This window comes from Lissotriton helveticus, chromosome 12 (assembly GCF_964261635.1).
Source record: "Lissotriton helveticus chromosome 12, aLisHel1.1, whole genome shotgun sequence".
Taxonomy (NCBI): Eukaryota; Metazoa; Chordata; class Amphibia; order Caudata; family Salamandridae; genus Lissotriton; species Lissotriton helveticus.
In genome coordinates this window covers 26332525-26358086 of record NC_136073.1, presented here as the reverse complement: position 1 = coordinate 26358086, position 25562 = coordinate 26332525, and the positions used below count along the sequence as shown (strand labels likewise).

The following is a 25562-nucleotide window of genomic DNA, read 5'->3' as shown; positions in this document are numbered from 1 at the left end:
ATAGGCTCTGCGCATTGGAATAACAAACGATAGTGTAGACGTAGGACTGAGGTCGACTATGTCTCTATTGAATATGTTAGACTTAATTATGAATGCCAGCTAGCTCAGAGGTCACTAGAAACGTTCTCGAATTCACAAGAAGGGATTAGTTTCCGACAACTGCATAAACATGACAACTTTGCTCCCCTAGAACAAGGAGGATATCTCCAGAGTCGCGGAAACAATATATAGCTATTTTACTCAGTCAATTGTGCATGCTTAGTTTCACCAGAAGTGCAGAGAAACAGAGAGATGGGCGTTTTCAATAAAAGATGTTATTTATTGAAAAGTCTTCTTTCTCATGCAAGAGAAGTGAATTGCTAGTAGCAGAAATTGTGGGACCTCCTCAAATATCAATAAGGTCAGGGAAGGAGGGGAATGAAAAGAACACAGCATAAAAAGATTTCCCTCTTAGACCATACTCATTCAGCCATGAGATACTTCATCTGCTTGTAATACATCTCAGAAGTACAATGGTGACAACCTGTCATGCCTGTACTGAAAGCATAGACGTGGTTGGCACTTCTTGCGGCAGGAATGGTTGGCAAAACATCACGTACAATCAACACCCATGCGCCGAGGTTAGCGCATGCGTGAAACAAGTATAAAGTCCATCCTCACTGTTTAGAGAATGCTTCGCGTTCCTTCCGGTTTCAGAGTTCCAGCATCGCTTCCGGGTCACGGTGGTGGCGTTTTCGGGTCTCGTCGGTTACGGCTATCGGCGATTCAAGTCCCTCGCAGAACTTTTTCTTCTAGCTTCTTCAGGTATTCCTGCCCTGGATTCTTGGTGCAGCTTTACGTTCTTTGTTTGAGGCTTCAGCAGATTATGCCTTTGGTTCCCCTTATTTGAGTCCTCTTGACCTGTTTGTAGGATCTATTGTCTGGCCGGTTATTATTTATTTTTAAGCAGGATTGTTTCTATATAAGAGCGATTGGCTCTCTTATTATTTCATGGGCACAGTGATTATTGACGGCCCAGGATTTCTTCTACGCCCCCGAATAACCCCATACAGGTAACAATAGGGTTGTATACATATAGAGAGACATGGCTAGTGTGGTATAGCAACGGTGATTAATTTGCATATTGTTTTGTAGGGTGTACACAGCATCATTGCCCTCTACTTTCTCTTGTGGAGATAACAGGAGAATATTGACAACATTAAGCATCCTCTCACACAGGTAACCACAGGTCCTCCTGTCTCTAATGACCCTTACATAAGAAATCTCACCAGGGTTAAGATTATATACTTACCTTACAGGGTGTCCCCAGCATTCTTTTCCCTATCTACCCCTATTCTGTGGAGTGAACTGGACATTGGTGGTATCCAAGAGTATACATACATCCAGCATAACGAACAGGTAGTCTCATGCACCATTTTTCCTCATATAATCACAACAGACCTGTAAGGATCGGCATTAACCTCTGTTCTCTGTCTTTTAGGAGAAGGTTGACAGAAGCCTCCCTGTCCCCTGAGCAGACTACCTTACCTACTGTGTACGAAGACCCTGTGTTTCCCCGCCTTACCTTGTTTTGTTTCCCTGCTTTCCCCGCAGGGGCATCACTTCTCGTTACCAGTATATATATATCTTGGTGCAGAGTGAACCGGTGACGGGGAGTTGGGGACTGTGCTTCAATTCCATGGTGCTTCCGAGGCAACCTCATTTACCAGCTTGACACAACCACACAAAATACATTATATATTTTATTTCTTTAAACAATTTTAAATTTTTTCAAGGCCTCTTATTTCATTCTTTATCTTCGTTATATCTCACTTCATGTTATGTTTAGTATCAACAGAATAATACTCTTTTTCATTACAAAAACACATTAGTACATAATTCATATAAAATAGAGAAAAGCAAAACATCATATATACAAGATACAAAAAAACAGTATATAAATACACACCCTGGATTCACACCACTCATACACCAACCATACTAGCACATTTTCACCCCCACTGTAAACATTCACACACAATCTGTGCAAGGCTGAATTCTACTTGACAAAGGAATTCTCTGCCAATGTATGCGTCTTGAAACACTAGATGAAATGCCGCACTTAGAATGGTTGACGCGCGTTTCGGTGGTACTACGCCACCTTCTTCAGGACATCTCCAGATTCAAACATACATATTCCAGGGAACCTAAAAGTGTATAAAACATAAGTCACCATCACAGTACTTCACAGAGAAAACATCAATGAGAGATACAATCAAACTATAAATATCACAGTCTGACAGAGACCCACCCCTAAGACAACCGGTCATGTGTGCACCATCAATTAGCACCTTAGAGAAAAACAACAGAGAGGAAAAAAAGAAAGACAAAGGGGTTATGTTGGACAGGCCCCACGAAGGGCTCGCTCCCTCCCCGCATGACAGGGCCCAGACACCGGCTCTCCGGGGGCTACCCGCAGAAGCAACCCGCAACCCGTCCCCTCCGGGACGCCTGCTCCCGGATATCTCTGTGTCACGGGCCCGGGCCCCCGGCAGCCCCATTGCCCGGCCCAGCCGCCATCTTGGACACTGCACCACGCGGCCGCGTGGCCTCAGCTCGACCCCAACCCTGGGCCCGGCCAGGCCAGGCCCCGCCATCCCGGCACCACCATCCATCCAGGAGGTGAACGGACCACTTGGCAGGCTAATGGGAGAAAGAAGTGTCGATGGCTCTCCCCCGCCAGGTGCCGATCGCACCCAGCCTCCCCGGGTGCTGGCTCCACCCCCCTGCTGGGTGTCTGGACTCCCTCATCCCGGACCTCCCGACCTCCCAGTGCGAGGGTCCGGACATCAAAGGGCGCCAGACCTATAACCGAGGAGCCCCAGAGCAGGAAGGTAGTTGTATCCTGGAGTCGAGAGACACCGAGAAGAACTCATCCTTGACGGACTGCTGGCGCTGCCGCAGCCCTGCCTTGTGAACTATCGTCCTGCCTGCTGGCGCTGCCGCGGCCTTCTGCAACCTTCATCCTCGTGGGACCTGCTGGCGCTGCCGCGGCCCGTTGTAACTTCCATCCTCGTGGGACCTGCTGGCGCTGCCGCGGCCCGGTGTAACCGTCATCCTCGTTGGGACCTGCTGGCGCTGCCGCGGCCCGTTGCCACCTACGACCTCTTCGGGACCTGCTGGCGCTGCCGCGGTCCGACCCATCCGACCACCGAGCTCGAGGATTGTGAGCTACCGCCGTTTCACCTCAGTACCCGTAGGTACCAAGACTGTCCCGCTACCCCCTTCCCCTGCTAGAGACTAAAATTGAGAGGATCATCGTGTCCTGATCTCCTTGTATCGTACTACCTTACTTCAAGAACTGCCTATAAAAGGTGTTAATCTGATCCTCGTGTGGTGTCCATCTGTGGGGGGGGAAGTTACTTGTCTGTACGATCGCTGGAGACGGCCCTCACCGGAGGCCTCTCCCCTTGTGCTCGGCCGACCCTCCAGGTCCCCGTCTAACATTGGTGGCCAGCGGCGCGATCCGAACCAACGCGTAACCGTACAGAGAGTAACTCACCCTACGACTAATCCACAATGACGACCAGAGAGAGCGGATCTGCAGAAAAATTTCAGATGGAAAAACTGGAAGAGTACAACCACCGAGAGCTAAAACAATTTTGCATAGAACTAGGCATTGCCACCACCGGTCTGAGCACGAAAGAGGACTTCAAACACGCCCTAGAATCCTGGGCAGAGACAAATATCGCCGGACCCCGGGACCCCGAAGCCCCGAAGACAAACACCACTCTGACGGAAGAAAGGAGAACGGATCTCTCCCGGGAAGAGATCCGAGAACGAGAGAAAAATAGACTACACGAGTTAGAGTTGGCACGGCTCAAATTAGACGGAGAATTGAAACTGGCAGAACAAAAGATGAACTTAGAACACTTACGGCTCCAAGAAGAGCGAGAGGAAAAGCAGAGACAGAGAGAACTCGAAGAAAAAAGACTGGCATACGAACACGAGTGCAAGCTAGCGGAGATAGAAATGCGCAAACAGAACAAAGACCTAGGGGTGCCCGAGCAACCGCGCTCCCCAGGTACTACCGAACAGAAGGTCCACATCCCCAAGGATGTGGTCCGTTAATACTATCGGAACGACGACATACAGCAGTGGTTCAAGGCCTACGAGATCGCCATGACTGCCCACCGGATCGCTCGAAGTGACTGGGGAGCCGGTCTATGGGGGAGATTCGTCAATGAAGGCCGGGGTGCCCTGCTGCAGCTTCCGGACCATCAAATGACGTCCTATGACCACATGAAGGCCGCCCTCCTCAGTCGATATGGGCTGACGCCCGAGATGTACCGCCAGAGGTTCCGCAACTGCACCCGGATCCCGGGTCCAACCTGGATAGAATATGTGAACTATTTCAGCCGAGCCTTCGAGGGATGGATCAAGGGTAGCAACGTAACAACCTACGAACAGCTCTTCAACCTCATTGTGTGGGAGCACCTCTCCAACAACTGCTTTGTCGAGCTCAGGCAGCACCTCCTCGACAGTAAATTGACTGACCCACGGCAGCTCGCCGCCGAGGCTGACCGATGGGAGAGCCCCCGAGTGACCCGGAGTGGGCCAAACGAGCAGAACAGAACCAACCAAGGTCATCATCGTCCCCGAGGAGGAGGACAGGGCCGGGGTAGAGACGCCGTCCCGGCCGCTCCCGCCAACAACACCCCGCCCCCGGCCGGCCGGGGCAACCCCCCGATGCGCCCGGGGTTCCGAGCCAACGTTACGTGTCATCGATGCCAGCGAGTCGGCCACTATGCCAGTGACCCGACCTGCCCAAAGAACCAGACCCCCGGACCCCGCCAGGTGGCTGCCGCCGCCCTAGGAGAAGAGCAAGTCTCCGAAGAGCCTGAAGAGTATGAGCAGGAGCAGCCCGAGTGGGAACCTGCCGCCATGACCCTGGCCTGCCTAGGGGGAAGAGACCTGATCCCGCGGGCTCCCCTACCAGCCAACACCAGGAAATACAGCCAGTGGGTGAACATAAATGGGCGTAAGGCCGAAGCCCTGCGTGACACAGGGGCCAGTGTGACGGCCGTCCGTTGTCACCTGGTGACCCCAGAACAAATTCTGCCAAACGTTCTTTGCCCCGTCCGATCGGCCGACAATTCGGAGAGCCTGTGTCGGATGGCCTGCGTCCCCTTCGAATGGGGAGGAGTCTCCGGTATGTTAAAAGTGACTGTCCGCGACGATGCCCCCGTGGACTGCCTCCTGGGGAACGATCTCGAGAGTTCCCCGTGGGCAGCCGTTGAAAGAAGAGAGCACCTGGGGATGTTAGGCCTCCCGGGCTGGGCGTGCGTAACAACCCGGGCCATGGCCGCCGACACCATCCCTAGATCTGAAGAACCCGAATGGCCAGCACCTCCTCCCCCGATCGCTCCAGAGGGAGACTCCATCCCTACCGACACCCCGGAACAAACCCACGAAGAGCCCGCTCAGCCCCAAGACCTTCCGGACCTGGCTCAGTGGCATCAGGAAGGGGGGCCCACCCAAGAACAATTCCGGCAAGAGCAAAAGACATGTCCCTCCCTCGAGGGACTGCGACAGCAAGCGCTCGCCCAGGGCGCAGGAGACACCACAGGGGCCCACTGGATCTATTGGGACAATGACCTACTGTACAGCGAACAAAGAATAGCGGAGCTGGGGGCCAGTCGAGTGCTGGTGGTACCCCTCCGTTTCAGAGACTTCCTTCTGAACTTGGCCCATGATGTCCCCCTGGCTGGACACTTGGGGCAAGACAAAACATACAACCGCCTGGTGACTCACTTTTACTGGCCGAAAATGAGAAATGACGTCTCCACCCACTGCCGGTCCTGCCCGACCTGCTAGGCCAGCGGGAAGAGCGGCCGCAAACTCAAGGCACCTCTGCAACCATTCCCCGTTGTGACCACCCCGTTCGAAAGGGTGGGAATAGACATTGTGGGGCCCCTGGACCCCCGAACAGCGCAAGGGCATCGATTCATCCTGGTCCTGGTGGACCACGCCACCCGCTATCCTGAGGCGGTTCCCCTTCGAACTGTAACAGCACCAGTGGTAGGTCGAGCCTTAATGGGGGTCTTCTCTCGAGTGGGCTTCCCCAGGGAAGTCGTCAGCGAGAGGGGCACGAACTTTATTTCAAAATATATGAAATCCCTATGGCAACAGTGCGGAGTCACCTACCAATTCACAACCCCCTATCACCCGCAAGGAAACGGGCTGGTCGAGCGATTCAACCGCACTCTCAAGGGGATGATCATGGGGCTGGAAGAACCCCTACGCCGCCAGTGGGACGTGCTACTACCGTGCCTCCTCTTCGCCTACCGAGAAGTCCCCCAGAAGTCCCTCGGCTTCAGCCCTTTCAAACTCCTGTACGGACATCCTGTTCGCGGGCCTCTCAGCCTAGTTAAAGAAGAGTGGGAAATGGCCCCCCTGAAGACCCCTCCAGACGTCTACAAGTACCTCCTGACCCTCCGTAATCAGACCCGGCGATTCAGAGAGCTCGCCAAAGCCAATCTTGAAGCCAGTCAGGAGGACATGAAGAAGTGGTACGATCAACATGCCTCCTCCATCGAATTCGAGCCTGGCCAGCAGGTATGGGTGATGTCCCCCATCGAACCTTGTGCCTTACAGGACAAATGGACGGGGCCCTTCAAGGTGATCGAGCGTAAGAGCCCCGTCACCTACCTCATCGACATGGAATCCCCCCGGAACCCCCTCCGGGTCCTCCACGCCAACAGACTCAAACCCCACTTCGTGCGCTCGGAGCTCAGCCTGCTGATGGCTACAGACAGTGGGGCGGAAGAGGACTCCGAGCCCCTCCCTGACCTACTGGGGGCCGGGGAAAAAGATGGTTCAGTGGACGGGGTCCAACTCTCCGAGGCTCTGACCCCGGAGCAGCGCCAAGACTGTCGGGCCCTCCTGCTGCAATTTGCAAACCTATTCTCCCTCACACCCGGGGTCACCCCCTGGTGTCTGCACGACGTGGACACTGGCGACAGTCCTCCTATCCGACACCGGCCGTACCGAGTACCAGATCGGGTACGCACCTGCATCCAAGAAGAAGTCTCCAAGATGCTCGCACTCGGAGTCATCGAACCCTCGGACAGCCCCTGGGCCAGCCCGGTTGTACTGGTCCCCAAAGCTGCGGCCCCGGGCACCACACCCGAGCTCCGGTTCTGCGTCGACTATCGGGGTCTAAACGCTGTCACCCGAACCGACGCTCACCCCCTCCCCCGAGCCGACGAACTAGTTGACCGCATGGGGGCGGCCCGCTACCTAAGCATCTTCGACCTGACGGCGGGCTACTGGCAGATCGGCCTCACCCCCAGGGCACAAGAACGATCCGCTTTCTCCACCCCGGATGGACACTACCATTTCAGAGTGATGCCATTCGGCATGAAAAACGCTCCAGCCACGTTTCAACGACTTGTGAACCAGGTATTGGCGGGCCTCGAAGAGTTCAGCGCCACATACCTGGACGACATCGCGGTGTATAGCCGCCACTGGTCAGACCACCTCCGCCACCTCCGAGGGGTCCTGCAGGCCCTCCAACGGGCCGGCCTCACAATCAAGGCCAGCAAGTGCCAAATCGGCCAGGGGTCCGTGACCTACCTCGGACACCAAGTGGGGAGCGGTCTGGTGGCCCCCCTCCAGCTCAAGATCGCTGCCATCCAGTCCTGGCGCCCCCCCCGTAACCCAAACCGAGGTCCGAGCCTTCTTGGGGCTCACCGGATACTATCGGCGGTTCGTAAAGGACTATGGCAGCATTGTGGGGCCCCTCACGGAACTCACATCCAAGACCAACCCAAAAACAGTCAACTGGACTCCCGACTGTCAAGCGGCCTTCGAGAGGCTGAAGGCCGCCATGTGCACCGCTCCTGTGCTCCAGGCCCCCGACTACAGCCGTGAGTTCATCGTCCAGACTGATGCCTCAGACCATGGCATCGGGGCCGTCTTCTCCCAACTGAACCCCGAGGGAGTCGACCAACCAGTGGCCTTCATCAGCAGACGCCTCCTGCCCCGAGAACAGCGCTGGAGCACCATTGAGCGAGAGGCCTTCGCAGTAGTATGGGCCCTCAAGAAGCTCCGGCCTTACCTCTTCGGAACCCACTTCCGGGTACAAACAGATCATCGGCCCCTGCAATGGCTAATGCAAATGCGGGGGGAGAACCCCAAACTATTGCGATGGTCCATCTCCCTGCAGGGGATGGACTTCACTGTGGAGCATCGCCCTGGCCAAGACCACGCCAACGCGGATGGCCTGTCCCGCTTTTTCCGCCTCGACGAGGAGAGTCCCCAAGAGGATGGGTGACTCTCCCCGCCTTCAGCTGGGGGGGGACGCATGTTGGACAGGCCCCACGAAGGGCTCGCTCCCTCCCCGCATGACAGGGCCCAGACACCGGCTCTCCGGGGGCTACCCGCAGAAGCAACCCGCAACCCATCCCCTCCGGGACGCCTGCTCCCGGATATCTCTGTGTCACGGGCCCGGGCCCCCGGCAGCCCCATTGCCCGGCCCAGCCGCCATCTTGGACACTGCACCACGTGGCCGCGTGGCCTCAGCTCGACCCCAACCCTGGGCCCGGCCAGGCCCCGCCATCCCGGCACCACCATCCATCCAGGAGGTGAACGGACCACTTGGCAGGCTAATGGGAGAAAGAAGTGTCGATGGCTCTCCCCCGCCAGGTGCCGATCGCCCCCAGCCTCCCCGGGTGCTGGCTCCACCCCCCTGCTGGGTGTCTGGACTCCCTCATCCCGGACCTCCCGACCTCCCAGTGCGAGGGTCCGGACATCAAAGGGCGCCAGACCTATAACCGAGGAGCCCCAGAGCAGGAAGGTAGTTGTATCCTGGAGTCGAGAGACACCGAGAAGAACTCATCCTTGACGGACTGCTGGCGCTGCCGCAGCCCTGCCTTGTGAACTATCGTCCTGCCTGCTGGCGCTGCCGCGGCCTTCTGCAACCTTCATCCTCGTGGGACCTGCTGGCGCTGCCGCGGCCCGTTGTAACTTCCATCCTCGTGGGACCTGCTGGCGCTGCCGCGGCCCGGTGTAACCGTCATCCTCGTTGGGACCTGCTGGCGCTGCCGCGGCCCGTTGCCACCTATGACCTCTTCGGGACCTGCTGGCGCTGCCGCGGTCCGACCCGTCCGACCACGAGGATTGTGAGCTACCGCCGTTTCACCTCAGTACCTGTAGGTACCAAGACTGTCCCGCTACCCCCTTCCCCTACTAGAGACTAGAATTGAGAGGATCATCGTGTCCTGATCTCCTTGTATCGTACTACCTTACTTCAAGAACTGCCTATAAAAGGTGTTAATCTGATCCTCGTGTGGTGTCCATCTGTGGGAGGGAAGTTACTTGTCTGTACGATCGCTGGAGACGGCCCTCACCGGAGGCCTCTCCCCTTGTGCTCGGCCAACCCTCCAGGTCCCCGTCTAACAGGTTACAATGACAAGGATGCCTCTCTTAGTATGGGGGATAATCATAACCATGCGAAATGCAAATGGACACCGACCTCAGATAACCCCAAGTGGCATCTCCCATCGTACTGAGTTACTCACATAAAAGAACAAGCATTTGCAATGCAATAGGTCTCGCAGTTGTTAGTTTGAGCCATTGTAAATGGCAATGCCTTTTATTTATGTGTTATAAAACGTAAATAAAAGGCATTGCCAATTACAATGCCAATGGCTCAAACACTAACAACTGCGAGACCTATTGCATTGCAAATGCTTGTCTTACTCCTAGATGTTATCCACCATCCTGCAGTGCACTTATTTTCAGGCGTGGATGTCTTTACTAATCGCGTGTGACTCCTGAGAGCCAGGGTCTCGCACTGGGCAGTATCTCTACAACCTGAAACTTCCAGATTAGTTAACTTAGGTTGATTAAGTGTATCAGGAGTTCATTTAATACCTCTACTCCTTAGAGCATATCTCGTTTGTGCCATGGTGCCTGCTGTTTTTCCTTTATCTTGGGTTTTAATTTCTATGACCCCTTCTGACAAGCTTCTTTCACCCAAATATGCCAGAGCTGCACTTACTGTGTGTGCCAGCTCCTGTTCTGTTCCAGCTCCTGTTCTGTTCCTTCTAGTGACTCAGGTTGACCCTTTCTGCTCCTTCTGTTTTGTGTATGACTCCGTTGGATTGCCGGAGCATACGTTATCGCTTGTGCTGCCACTATGGAGGGGGAACATTGCTGCTGCTCTCCGGCCGCGACACACCTCGTAGGCTGCCCGCGACCACAGCAGATTCTGAGCCTCCTGAATCCCCCGGGGCTGCCAGTCCGCGGCCACCGCCGCCTCAGGAGTAATTGACCCCGTCACCTCCACCGCAACACTCGATAGACACGCCACCAAGCCGTCACAGTATCCGAAACAAGGAATCCTTCTCCGTGAGTCTGCCTCCTTCCCGGCATTTCAGCGCCACAGCGTTCTCCGCAGCATCCGCTAGTGAAAGTCTTTATTTTTATTATTTTTTTCTTCAAAACTGCCAAAAGCCAACTTAGATGTGGAAAAATATACGGTTTAGCTGTCCTCAAGCACCGTTAGTTTCTAGTAATGTTTTTCCATTGGGCATATTTCACGGCTCTCTGTCCAGACCCTCCGGAGCCTCTGCGATCAGCTACTCACTGCCCGCCATGTTCCCCCATGTGTCTCCTCAACACCTTTTTTCACAATACGGCCAGCTTTCATAACAAGCTTAGCGCAAGCCTTCCCCTGGTGTCTGTATCACAGCAGTGGAAATGTCCACAGTGCTGATAACTTGCGGCGGCGGCGGGCGGGAGGGTAGCACTGGATGAGGAAGCGGAGATGCCACCGCATATTTGGACTGGTGCTCGCTTCTGAAAACCTGTTTCATACCTGCAAACACACAGAACCAGCGGAAATTCGATAATTGGGCACCCTCACATAAAGCTAACGTGCGTCACCTTTTCATACCTGCAAACACACGGAACCAGTGGAATCGGCACCCTCGCATAAATCTAACATGTGTCACCTTTTAATACCAGCAAACACACAGAGCTAGCGGAAATACGTTAATTCTGCACCCTCACATAAAGCTTGCACACTGAGGGGAAGCAAGAGACGTGGATGTGATGCTTAGAAACACCAGTAACAGAAGGCTCATTTCAACGATTTTAGAGTAAATGGGTACAAAAAGACACAAGTTTAAAACAAGTCAGGCGGCACACTATGCTAACTGCACCCAGGCTGTTTATCAGCGCCTCGTGAACAGCGCCGCGCGCCCCTCTGCAGACTCCCCCTGCATTCCAAAGTCAGTCACGTCAACTGTTCACAAGGCGCGCAACGTGATCCGATTCTTTTTGCCATGCTGAAAACAGCAGAAGTACACGCGCGCAACGTAATCCTATGGCAAAGTGCTGCGCGTGGCCAGGTCTTGTATCCACTTTCCACTCGTTGTCGGCTGAGCCGACAGCTATAGTTCTCTCGCGCGTTTCTAGCCAAGACCTAAAAAGGACACAGCATCCAATGATACAAGGTTTAAATGGACTGTCCTACAAAGAGCATCTTCAAAGCATCTCCTTCTTTAACAACCGGTGGATGGACTCTCTGGGAGTTAAATAAAAGTAATTACTTATAGTGAACAAGTCCCAACACTTTACAGAGGATCTGCACTGCACTACACTAAAGGTGTAAGAATATCTTACCCTTTTGGAGATACTGAGGCCTTCTGTTTCTTTCTAAAGGCTGGTATCCATACGACCCAATATTGTAAGCATCAAACACTGAAAGTAAAAACATACAATAGTGGCCCACAAATGATAGAGAAGCCCCATCATAACAAACGTCCTGAGCAAAATATACCCTTCTTCTCAATGCTGTTGTGTCATATACTGACCTTTCTATTTAAATATTATAATGCCGGTAAAGCAACTCCTCTTCAGATATATTTCCTTTGTTACTATTTAGTAGCTCCAGACTCACATGTGTATGAGAAACGCTTGTCAATAAAAAGAGAATGCATATAGACAAGTATGAAACGAAGTTAGACGTCCTCATTTAGCAGACATATATCTGGTTTCCTACAACCTGATGCACAAGTTACTACTTGTGTAACGATATATCTGTAAGAGACATTAGTTAGTGATAGATTCCTTACCTTAGAATATCCCCAGGCGTCAGACTGGATCCGGAAATTTTTGCTTAGCAATACCCCTGCGCGTCGGTAGGCGTCGTCTGCGGCTCCGTGTCCGTCGTCGTTAGCGCCGGAATGACGTCGTCTGAGTACTTAGACGCCGCCCATGCGCGCTGACGTCAGTTCTGATACACAGCTTTTCCGCGCCAGATACGCAGAGCCATGATAGAACCAACACTGGTGCCAAGAAACTAGGGCCCTGAAAGGGGATGACCGTAACCCTAGATATCGGTTCGCAGAACGGGGAGGATGGGTGGGTCGGTAAGGAATCTATCACTAACTAATGTCTCTTACAGATATATCGTTACACAAGTAGTAACTTGTGCATCTGAAAGAGACACGTTAGTGATAGATTCCTTACCTTAGAATAGATACCCCAGCAATACCAACCCCGGTGGTGGGTCTGCGAACCAATAATTACACCAGAAAGTCCTGGAGGATGGACGGCCAAAGAAGCAAACCCTCCGGACTTGACTGTCCAGGCAGTAGTGTTGTGCGAACGTGTGCAGCGAGGCCCACGTAGCTGCCTGGCAAATGTCCTGTAAGGGCACTCCCCGGCCCAGGGCAGTTGTAGTTGCCGTGGCCCGAGTGGAATGAGCCCTCAATCCAACAGGGGGCTCCTTCTTAGCCATGGAGTAACATGCCTGGATACACAAGATGATCCACCGGGAGATGGTCCGCTTGTGTACCGCCTTCCCCTTCTTAGCACCCACGTAACCAACAAAGAGTTGGTCATCCACCCAGAACTGGCGTGTGCGATCCAAATAGAATAAGAGCGCACGTTTTGGGTCCAGACGGTGGAGCCGCTCTTCCTCTTTAGAGGGATGCGGAGGAGGAAAGAAGGTTGGCAAGGTGATGGACTGCCCAATGTGGAAGGCTGAGACAACCTTGGGCAGGAAAGATGGCTTCGTACGTAACACAACCTTGTCCGGATGGACAGAAAGGAAAGGTGGAGTACAAGAAAGGGCCTGGAGCTCACTCACTCTCCTGGCAGAGGTGATGGCAACCAGGAAAACAGTCTTTAGAGTCAGAAGACGAAGAGGACAGTTGTGAAGTGGCTTAAAGGGAGCGCACATCAGGAAGGTAAGAACAAGGTTCAAGTCCCACTGGGGCATCACGAAGGGAACAGGAGGGAACATGTGCGTGATGCCCTTAAGAAAGCGATGTACAATAGGGGACTTGAACAAAGAAGGCTGATCAGGTAGTCTTAAGAAGGCAGAAAGGGCAGAAAGGTAGCCCTTGACAGTGCCCAGAGCAGAGTCTGCTGGGCAAGAGAAAGAAGGAAGAGGAGAACCTCAGAAAGGGGGGCAGAGAGTGGATCCACAGCCTTTGCTGTGCACCATGCCACAAATCTGTTCCACCTGCAGGCGTATACCGACTTTGTGGAGGGACACCTGGCTGCCAGAATGACATTACAGACTTCAGGAGGCAAGTCAAATGGCCTCAACTGTCGCCGCTCAATCTCCAAGCTTGTAGGTGGAGACTGGACAGGTTCGGGTGGAGGACCGTCCCCTGCTGCTGCGACAGAAGGTCCTCCCGAAGGGGCAGACGAATCGGGGGGATCTACTGACATGCTGAGTAGCTCGGGATACAAGTATCTTCGTGCCCAGTCCGGAGCCACAAGGATGACTTGGGCCCGGTCGCGGTTGATCTTCTTCAGCACTCTGGGCAGAAGTGGTATAGGCGGAAAGGAGTACAACAGACCGCAACTCCACTCGCGACGAAAAGCGTCTCCGAGCGAGTGCCGCCTTGGGAATTCCAACGCGCAGAACTGATGACATTGCGCGTTCTCTTCGGTGGCGAATAGATCTAACCAAGGCTCTCCGCATTGCTGAAAGAGGCTTTGCGCCACGTCCGAGTTAAGACGCCATTCGTGATCCATCATGCAGCGACGGCTGAGTTCGTCCGCCCTGGCATTCAGAGAACCTGCCAGGTGTTGAATACCAGGGTCACACCCTGACTTTCCAGCCACTGCCAGAGGCGCAGAGCCTCCTGGCATAGGGTTCACGACCCCACCCCGCCCTGTTTGTTGCAGTACCACATGGCGGTGGTGTTGTCCGTGAACACCTGCACTACACTCCCCCGGACAGAGGGGAGGAATGCCTTCAGCGCTAGACGAATCGCCCGTAACTCCAACAGGTTGATGTGGAGCCGGGCCTCCGCCGAAGACCAGAGTCCTCTGATCTCCGCCTCTCCCATGTGACCACCCCAGCCCTGGAGGGACGCGTCCGTCACAACTACGACCTCTGGGTGGGGTAGGGAGAGGGATCTGCCACTGACCCAATCGCGGTCCGTGAGCCACCACTGCAACTGTCTTACAGTGCCCTCCGAGATCAAGACGTGATCGGACAAGTTGCCCTGATGCTGGGCCCACTGAAACTGCAGAGCCCGCATCCGCCACTGGGCATGACACACCAGTAGGATGCAGGAGGCCATCAGCCCCAGAAGCCGCAGCGTCAACCTGACCGAGACTCGGGATAAAGGCTGAAAGATGGGAATCAAAGCCTGAATATCCCGAACCCGCTGTTCGGGAGGGTAAACCCGAAACTGCGCCGAGTTTAGAACCGCTCCGATGAAGAGGAGCTTCTGAGAGGGACACAGGTGAGACTTCGGCACATTGATGGAGAACCCCAGCAAATGCAGGAGGTCGGCCGTAGTCTGGAGGTGGCTGACGACTGATTGGGGCGAGCCCGCCTTCAACAACCAGTCGTCGAGGTAGGGGAAGACTGACACCCCTAACCTGCGCAGATGAGCTGCGACCACCGCCATCACCTTCGTGAACACCCGTGGAGCGCTGGTAAGGCCAAAGGGGAGCACGGTAAACTGAAAGTGCTCGTGGCCTACCGTGAACCGCAGGTAACGCCGGTGGGCCGGCAGGACGGGGATGTGAAAATAAGCGTCCTGCAAGTCCAACGCTACCATCCAGTCTCCGGGGTCCAGGGCAGCTAAGACCTGAGCCAAAGTCAGCATCTTGAACTTCTCTTGACGGAGGAAGCCGTTGACGTTCCGTAGGTCCAAGTTCGGGCGCAGGCCCCCCTTGCCCTTCTTGGGCACCAGAAAGTAGTGGGAGTAACATCCACACCCTACTTCTGGCCCAGGAACGCGCTTGATGGGCCCCTTGGCCAAGAGGGCCGTGACTTCCTCTTGCAGAAGTTGCAAGTGATCCCCCGACACGCTGTGGAATTGCGGTGGCATGGCTGGAGGGGTCGCCTCGAAGGGGAGGGAGTAGCCCCTTCGGACAATTTGCAGCACCCACTTGTCCGATGTGACAGTGCGCCAGTGGAAGTGGTGATGGCGAACCCTGCCTCCCACAGGCGTCACATGGGCCTGAAAGCTCGGACTAGGAAGGTTTGGAGGCAGGTGCTGCGGAGGGAGGTGTGGACTGGCCTCGCCGCTGACCCCGACCGCCACGGCGGTTTCCACGGCCGCCACCGCGCTGCTGGGTATTCTGCGGTGCGTGGCTGGCAGCACGTGTGGGGACGCCCCTTCCGTGACCACGAAAGGAGCGAAAGGCACCCGATTGCTGGCACGTGGTCGAGAGACCTAAGGACTTGGCCGTAGCCGTGGAGTCCTTAAATCGCTCCAGCGCATGGTCTGCCTTGTCGCCAAAAAAGGCGACGGCCATCGAACGGCATATCCAGGAGGGTGGCCTGGACATCGGCCGAGAAATTGGCGGACCTCAACCAGGCGTGGCGTCGAACCGCCACCGTCGTTGCCATCGCCCTGCCCAGTGAGTCCGTGGTATCCAGTCCACACCGGATAGAGTATCGTGCCGCATCTCGACCCTCCACAAGGGCTTGGGCGAGTTTAGCCCGGACCTCCTCCGGGCATTGTGGCAGCACGTCCGCGACCGTGTCCCACAGGGTGTGGGTGTAGCAGCCCAAGAGACACGCGGTGTTGACAGACCGCAGTCCCAAACTCAGGGACGAGAACACTTTCTTTCCGAACTGTTCGTATCTCTTCGATTCCCGATCGGGCGGGGCCGTCAGGAATGCGGTCTGGGAAGTGGAGGCCTGGATAACCAGGCTCTCGGGGGTGGGGTGGGTGGACAAAAAGCAAGGGTCGCCCGGGGCCGGGCGGTAGCGTCTGGCCACATTCCTATCCACAGGCGGGCCTGTGGCGGGCTTGCACTAAGTGCCCACAAGAACGTCACATAGGGCTTCATTAAACGGCAGCAGAGGCTCACTGGAGCTTGCCTGCGGTTTAAGAACCTCAGTGAAGAGGTTAGTCCTCACGGCCGCGACGGGGAGCTCCAGGCCCAAGGCCTTGGCTGCCCTCATCAACACTACGCTGTAAGCAGCCCCCTCCTCTGTAGCCACGGTGGGAGGGGAGCCAAATCCAGTGTCTGGCGAGGTGTCAAAACCACTGGCCTCCCCAAGTTCATATGTCCAGTCCTCCTGTGACTGGCAATCCTGTGCCAGAGGGTCCTCAGACCCCTCCCAATCACCTCCGGCATCAGCCTCCTGTAATCCAGGGTCAACAGACTGGGCCTCCTCATGGAAATAGAAATCTCCAAAGGCCGTCGGAAGCGGCGCCGTTCCGGCGACAGAGTCGGACCGAAGGGAAGACTGGGGACGGCGTCCAGAATGGGCGCCGGGGGCGACACCCTCGGGGCCGGCGCCGGTGAGGTCGACCGGCGACGACCCGGATCCGGAAGCGGATCCTGTGGCGCCGGTACCGAAGTCGTCGTCGGCGCCGAAGCACCCAACGGCGTCGGGGCCGAAGCGCCCGACCCGCTAGGGCCTCCAGCCGGGACCGCTGGGCCCGGAGGCGCCGCGGGGCCCGGCCGAGGAGGGAGGGACTTCATGGCCATGAGGTACCGCTCGACCTCCTCCGGCATCACGCCGTGCCCAGGGACCCAAAGGTGTGGGGCAGGCGGCGACGCTTGCGACTCTCGCGGCGCCGCGTGGGCGGTGTCGCCCGAACCCCCTGCCGCATCGTGCGAGCGTCGGGGTAGGTCGGAGGAGCGATGATGCCGCTCCGACCTCTCATGCCTCTTACCTGAGGACTTGGATCCCGACGACCGATGTCCACTCCCGGAGCTACGGGGACTCCGACCCCGCGACCGGTCCCTCGACCTCCCGTGGGACCGGGAATGGCGCGGGGCAGACTGCCGGAGCTCGAGCCGCTTGCGGGACCGCTCCCGCCTAGCCTTCGACGTCAGGGCCCGGCAGTCGGAGCAGGTGCGGTCGTCGTGGTCGAGGCCTAAGCACTTCAGGCACCGGCGATGGGGGTCCGTGACCGACATCAGTCGGTCGCACTTCGAACAGGGCTTGAACCCGGGCATCCCTACCGGCACCGATAGAGTCGAAGACTCAAGGAAGAAAAGATTGAAAAAGATCAAAAAGTTTAGTCAAAAAATGACTAGGGGTAGAGCTTCTCCGGATCTGCGCTAGCTGGTGCGGAAAAAAGAAGAACTGACGTCAGCGCGCACGGGCGGCGTCTAAGTACTCCGACGACGTCATTCCGGCGCTAACGACGCCGATGACGGACGCGGAGCCGCAGACGACGCCTATCGACGCGCAGGGGTATTGCTACGCAAAAATTTCCGGATCCAGTCTGACGCCTGGGGATATTCTAAGGTAAGGAATCTATCACTAACGTGTCTCTTTCAGATAATAATATAGCTACAGAATGTGCGACGCCAAATAGCCATTAAAAGGTACCAACGACCTCGTTGTGTCCACCCCAATCTATTCCGAGGGGGGGGGGGGGGAATCATTCTGGACGACCCTCCAGTAAGAATGTTGGAAGAAAATAATATAGCTACAGAATGTGCGACGCCAAATAGCCATTAAAAGGTACCAACGACCTCGTTGTGTCCACCCCAATCTATTCCGAGGGAGGGGGGAATCATTCTGGACGACCCTCCAGTAAGAATGTTGCAAGAAAATTACAAGTGTGGTATTTATTATCTATTTTATCAACGCGCATGCCGGTAGATATAACATCAAAAGTAGTTATAGGGACAGAGTTTACCAACATAGAGCTAAGACGTGTACATGAAGCTCCTAAAACATTATCTATGGACGTTCCTAACCGAATAAACCAATCAAAATGTGCCACATAAGAGAAATGTCAGCGATAGCTCATAGGAGTCGAAATAGTACGTGGCACCAATGTTGGCAATATGAGTCCCTTAAAGCGCCAACAAGCCGTCTGCCACAGGGGCCCCAGGATAGTCAGAAACACGGGAATCGCCACTTTCTATCGTAAACTAACAAACTCCCTGGACACATGCGCTAGTACCTCTAAAGTCCCAAGAACCTCCAATAGAGCCCCGCATATCAAGCTCTTACCTCGTAGGCATCTAAGTTGAAACTATTGTTACGGCCGTCCTGGACACACGATGCAAACCTCAAGGAATAATCATGTCATTACACCGATTTAAAAGGAGCTCCCGGTCACGCAAAGATCGCGATATTCGACATGTGAGGAAATGAGGTCACTGAGTGAACATAGACATGGGACTACTGTCGCAGCCATGTTGGAGAGGTGAAAAGACTCATATCAGATGAAAGGAAGCAACCTGCGTGAGTCAGACACTGCATAGACACAGACATAGGACAAGAGTCGTGGCCATGTTAGGAAGGTAAAAAACTAGTATCGAGTGGCAGGGACACCTAAATAAGTCCTATGATACTAACACAAACATATGAGCCCCATTTAGGTAAAATGTGTGGCATACTTGTAAAAGTGTCGCTATTAATACAAAAAAAGGAAAATTTTCGAAAAATAAAATAGACAGAAATCGCAACAAAGTATACAACCATACGCATATCTCGTAAAATGAAGATACACTCAATGCAATAACCCCACATTTCAGCCGAAATGCAATACATAATGGGATCTAAAGTTAGTCATATCGAGACACGGAGGGTGAGTGCAATGTTAACCTGTGTCTCATGCTCAAGACTTGATGTAGTCACATGGAGGCAGGAAAACTCATCTGGTAACTGTGAGAAGTTGGCCTGATATATGATGACCACCTTGTATCAGTCCAAACAAACCTTATGGTGATTGGTTGTAACTCAACCTTATAGACCAGCTATCCTAATGGTAGCATGGACAGAGCAGTCTTAGGCTAAACTCTTTTGGCATGTGAAGCCAGCTGTTTTACCACATGTAACCCCTTTAACACCAAGTGAAAGGACACCACACAGGATATATATTGAAAATATATATGTATTTTATTACCACAGTATCCCCTGAACTCTTTATGAGCACAGGAGCAAACACGTTAAACAAGTTGCTTTGATAGATATACAAAAGTTGCACAAATATGGATAGGCCCTGGTGGCCCCTAAAACCATATACTAAATAGGTGGTATAAGAACCACGAATCGAACAGTGGTAAGGCCTAGGGCCTTGGGAATCGCTGGGGCTACGCTGTGATAACAATCGTTAGGAACTAGGAGGCCCACGGGATCTGGTTGCAGTGTCTAAAGGAACACGCATGCACACGTTGAAGTCAATGAGTGCGTAAAGTTGTAAAGTTAAAGATTTGGGAGTCTTCCGGATGGTCTAGAACTTAGCTACTGGAAACCTAGACACTAGGAGTGTTAAACTACACAGGAGCACCGGAGTGCCAGCATTACCTCACCCACAGGAAGCGGGTGCATAGGTGCCAAAGTGTATCGGGTTTCTTCTTGGAGTTCTATGGAGCCTTGGAGAAAGATGCTGCAGGCGACCAGGAGAGAAGAGTTCCGGTGGATCCAAGGGTGGATCGAAGATGTAGAAGACCTGTAAGCAAAGGGGACAGTGTTCAAGTCACTAGCCAGTGACCGGCTTGGAACCAGGAAGGAACCAGGCGATGTCGAGATGCAAACGGGTGTTGATAGAAGATTGTCTCTTCAGCCACGTGGACACGAAGACGTCGACGACGACCAGGTGTCAGGCACAAGCTGTCCCACGAAGACTCTAGCTGTCGGCGGAGTTGGCTTCAGGATTGGAGCAAACAAGCCTTGGCAATTGCAAACCAAGCAGGAGACTATGTTGGCTTCTTACTCAGACCAGCAAGGTCTGAGGGGCTGCTTCTTTTCACAGAAGCAAGGGCCAGTCTGGAGCAACCAGACCAGAGGTGGAAAATCAAAGATGGGTCGCCAAGATGGCTACCAGCCAGCGGGCTAGTAACCGGATAGGCGCGTCGAGCAGGCAAATGCAAAAGGGCGCCACGCAGAACTCGTGGAGGATGAGGGCTTGTCTTTGGTGCAAAGGCTGCTCGGGGCTGGGGCTTCTCAAACCCCAAAGCACAGCTTTGAGGAGGCCTCGGATGCTGCACTGTTAGCAGCTCGTGGACTTTTCAAGAGGTCCGGTCCCACGTCTCTCGTTGCCTCCACGGGTCTCTGGTCTCCAGGGACTGTGGATCGGGCTGTTGGATGTCTGGGAGTTTGGTTCTCGTCAGGCTCTGGGCTCCGGCTCCGGCGGCGGCAAAGCAAGTCTTCGCGGGCTGGATGGTGCCTGTATTCACAGGGTGGTCACTCCTTGGCCACAAGGGAGATTTTCTTCAGTCTTCTGAGCAGCAGACTGTCGAAGTCCAGAGTTTCTTCTTGTAAAGTGTAGTTCCAGGATAATCTGATGTCTTGGGACACAGCTCCTACCTTTATTCCAAATCAAGGGGCTGGATTACCTGCTAGGTCCCTCCTATGGGTGGGACCAGGAAGGGGGGTGGTTACACTCCCTTTCCTTTGTCTAGTTTCGCGCCAGAGCTGGGGCTGGAGTGCCCCAGCACCGGTTTGAACTGGGGTATGCACGGGGACACCTTGTGTGCCCCAGGCACGTCTCATTCTTTTCAGCCCTGCCTAGTTCAATACACAAAATCCTGTCTGGGGTGGTGCTCGCACCTCCCAAGGCAGGAAACCCTTTGTCCAAGCCTCCCTCGCTGGAAGGACTCCCAGCAGCAGGAGGTCAGACTTGTGTCTGTGGTGGCAGCCTCCATTTTGTGATGCTGAGGCTCTGTTTAACTTTAACCGGGGTTCAGGTTAGGTACATGTTGTGTCCCTCTAGAAGGGTGGAATGCTACCCCCGTCGCCAGAACTGGCGAGCTGGTTGTATCCCAAATCATATGACACCTTACTAGACATGTTTAGAAAAAGCCAAACCATAGTTAGCATTTAACCGGGAGGTTCATAATGCACTTAAGAGTATATGGTATGGCAATATCCTAGAACAGCTATAAGGACATGGTTCCGCAAGCTGCAGACAGGCTCAGCTCATGCTAGAGCACCATCTCACATAAAACCAAGCACTCTGCCTCCAGGATTGTTAAGGCCTGCCATAGGAGTGACTTATAGGTATTTATGTGTATAGATATAGGTTAGATATATGTATACTATATCTAAAGCAAAGGGTGATTACACCACCTTGCGCCAGATGAGTGATCAGCCAGTTGTGTCAAATGTAAGGCCAGTCAGGGGTGGCATAATACATGCTGCAGCCCCTGTTAGGCCTTGGATGCACCTATGCCCTGGGTACCTAGGGTACACTGTACAGGGGCTCATAAGGTGATCCATGTTCCAATTGGTAATGCACCTAAAGTGCATTGGTGGGAATTTAGAAAGAGAACAGCAGGGCTGTGGGTCTGATTGGCAGGCCCACAGCCACCTTAAGTCGAAAACCAGTGAAGCAAAAAGCAAAAAGTGGGGTGACCATAGGAAAGCAGACCCTACTCTCCTACACAACCCCCCCCCCCCCAAACGCAGGGACATTAAACTAACCTTGACCAGTTGTGTCTTCATGTTCTAAGTGGAAGTACCGGGAGAGACCATCTGCATTACCATGGTCAGTCCCTGGGCGGTGCTCCACTGTAAAGTCCATTCCCTGTAGGGAAAAGGACCACCTGAGCAGTTTGGGGTTGTCACCCCTCATCTGATTTAGCCACAAGAGGGGCTTATGGTCGGTCTGAATCTTGAAGTGAGTTCCAAATAAGTATGGTCTCAGCTTCTTCAGGGCCCACACCACAGCAAAGGGGTCCCTCTCAATGGCTGACCAACGTTTCTCTCTAGGGGTCTGCCTTCTGCTAATGAAAGCAATGGGCTGGCCTTGACCATCTACATTAATTTGTGAACGCACAGCTCCCACCCCTAACTCAGATGCATCTGTTTGGACAATGGACTCTTTGGAGTAGTCAGGGCTCTTTAAGATAGGTGCAGAGCACATGGCCTTCTTCAGGTCATCAAATGCCTTTTGACAGCTTACTTTCCACTGAACCGTCTTGGGCATTTTCTTGGAAGTCAGATTATTAAGAGGAGTCACAATGGACCCATAGTTCTTAAACAACTTTCTGTAGTACCCAGTCAGGCCTAAGAAAGCTCTGACCTGTGTCTGTAGTTGGAGGAGCCCAGTCCTGAAAGGTCTGGATCTTACTCTACAGTGGTTGAACCTGACCCCCACCTACAAGGTGGCGGAGGTACACAACCTTACTCTGCCCTATCTGGCACTTTGTCGCCTTGATAGTTAGGCCTGCCTTTTGCAGGGCCTCCAAAACTTTCTTCAGGTGGATCAGGTGATCCTCCCAGGTGGAGCTAAAGACAGCTATATCATCTAGATATGCTGCACAAAAGTCATCCAACCCAGCAAGGACTTGGTTCACCAACCTTTGGAATGTGGCAGGTGCATTCTTCAAACCAAAGGGCATCACCACAAACTGGTAATGACCTCCTGGGGTCGAGAAAGCAGTTTTGGCCTTAGACTCCTCAGCTAACCTGATTTGCCAATAGCCAGCTATCAAATCAAATGTGCTCAAAAACTTGGGAGAAGCCAATCTGTCAATTAGCTCATCTGCCCTTGCAATTGGGTGAGCATCTGTCTTAGTGACTGCATTGAGACCTCTGTAATCCACACAGAACCTCATCTCTCTCTTTCCATCTTGGGTGTGAGGTTTTGGTACAAGGACTACTGGGCTGGCACATGGGCTCTCAGATGGCTCAATCACTCCTAATTCCAGCATTTTCTGCACCTCAGTCTTTATACAGTCCCTGACGTGGTCAATTTGCCTGTAAAGTTTGCTCTTTACAGGTAGACTGTCACCAGTGTCCACCACATGGGTGCACCAGTTAGTCTGACTAGGTGTCAAGGAAAACATATGTCTGAAAGACTGTAGAACTTGTCTGCAGTCCTGTTGCTGGTGGTCAGTGAGGCTGCCAGCTAAGGCCACACCATCAACTGAACCACCATCAGGGTTCTGGGATAACAAGTCTGGGAGAGGGTCACTCTCTTCCTCCTGGTCCCCATCTGTAGCCATGAGCAAGCCCATGTCTGCCCTGTCAACATGCTTCAAGTCTGTTGACATGGAGCACCCTGTGGGGGCTCCTGGGAATGCCTAAGTCCACCAAGTAGGTAACCTCTCCCTTTTTCTCAGCAATTGTGTGGGGTCCAGACCATTTGTGTTGGAGTGCTGCTGGGGCCACTGGCTCCAACACCCACACCTTCTGTCCTGGTTGGTACTCAATCAAGACAGCCTTTTGGTCATGCCAGGCTTTTTGAAGTTCCTGGATAGCCTCAAGGTTTTTAGTGGCCTTCTTTATGTACTCGGCCATCCTGGAGCGGATGGCAAAGTACATAGTCCACTATGTCCTGTTTAGGTTGTTTGAGAGGTAACTCCCATCCTTCCTTCACTAGACATAGGGGTCCCCTACCAGGATGCCCAAACAGACGTTCAAAAGGGCTGTAGCCAACCCCCTTCTGTGGGACCTCTCTGTAAGCAAACAGAAGGCAGGGTAGAAGGATGTCCCATCTTCGCCTAAGCTTTTCAGGTAAACCCTTGATCATACCCTTCATGGTTTTGTTGAACCTTTCAACAAGTCCATTACATTGTGGGTGATAGGGAGTGCTGAATTTGTAGTTTACACCACACTCCTTCCACATTGCAGTTAAGTATCCTGACATGAAGTTTGCACCTCTGTCAGATACTACCTCCTTTGGAAAGCCCACTCTTGAGAATACTCCCAGGAGGGCTCGTGCCACAACAGGTGCTGTTGTGGTCCTTAGGGGAATAGCCTCTGGATACCTGGTGGCATGATCCACTAACACCAGTATAAATCTGTGCCCAGATGCTGTAGGGGATCCATTTGTCCAACAATGTCAATCCCTACTCTTTCAAAGGGTACCCCCACCACAGGTAGTGGTATCAGGGGGGCCTTTGTTGTGCCACCTGCTTTGCCACTGGCTTGGCAGGTCACACAGGAGCGACAAAACTCCTTAGTATCTTCAGACATGTGGGGCCAGTGAAAGTGAGGGACAAGCCTCTCCCAAGTCTTGTTCTGGCCCAGGTGTCCTGCTAAGGGAATATCATGGGCTAAGGTAAGAAAGAAACCCCTGAATGGCTGAGGTATAACCAACCTCCTGGAAGCACCAGGCTTGGGGTCTCAACCCTCAGAATAAAGGAGTCCTTCATCCCAGTACACTTTGTGGGGACCTGTAGCATTCCCAGCAGCCTCAGCATCAGCTTGCTGTCTGAGGGGTTCAAGTGAGGAACAGTCGAACTGTGCCTGCCTCAAGTCTGCCCTTGAAGGTCCCCCTGTCCCTAGAAACTCAACCTGGTCAGGTTCAAGCTCTTCTGGGACAGTTCCTTCAATGGTCTCACAATCAGCTTCCTGTGAAGTCTGATCATCACTTGTAGGTAAGAGGGAAGGCACTGCCCTTAACCCTACTGCTCCTTTCCTTGGAAGGTACTTGGTCCATTGTTCCAGGACCCAAGAACTGTTGTTCAGTGAGGCACTGCTTGGCCTGTGACCTGGTCACAGCAAGGACATGTGATGAAATACCTAACATCTCAGCATGAGTTCTGTACTCCACTTCTGACCATTGCGAGGATTCAAGGTCATTGCCCAACAGACATTCAACAGGGAGATCTGCGCTAACCACAACTCTTTTGAGGGCAGTTACCCCTCCCCAGGAGAAATTAACAACAACCACACTATGTGTAGTAGTGACATTGCTAGCGTTGGTCACTAGGTATCACCCAGTACAATCTGTCCAGGGTCCACAAGCTGGTGTCACCATAGTGACACTGGCACATGTGTCCCTGTATGCTTGAGCCACTTTGTCATTGATTAAAGGCGTCTGTCTATACTTGCCCAGAGTACTGGGACTCACAGTAGTGGTCATTGCCATGTCCACATCACAAATCAGAACAGCCTGTGTTGGTATTCTGACTAGGTCGGAACCCAATTCAGTACCCAAGGTTAACCCTACTATACCCTTGGCTTGGGAACTACCACTGCCAGCTGAACTAGGGGGTGCAGTTGTCTTAGGGACAGCAGTGGTAGGGGCTCCATCTTTCTTGGTGCAGTCACTAGTCCAGTGACTAGTGTTTTTACATACTGAACACCAAGGTTTTCTAGGACCTTCTTTCTTCTTCTTCTTGCAAGTTTGGGACCCACCCTCATTGGATTTTTGGGG

General features: G+C 53.5%; 1 protein-coding gene across 10 annotated transcripts in view; it reads right to left on the bottom strand.

Moving 5' to 3' along the window:
- Window positions 1–1740: 1740 nt before the first annotated feature.
- The window catches only part of LOC144799137 (uncharacterized), a 234288-nt gene continuing 210466 nt past the window's right edge, over window positions 1741–25562 (bottom strand). For all 10 annotated transcript variants that reach the window (XR_013603760.1, XM_078670338.1, XM_078670342.1 and 7 more), the window contains one exon: window positions 1741–2186. The gene's annotated coding sequence lies outside the window, so the exon portion shown is untranslated. The remainder of the gene's footprint in view (window positions 2187–25562) is intronic.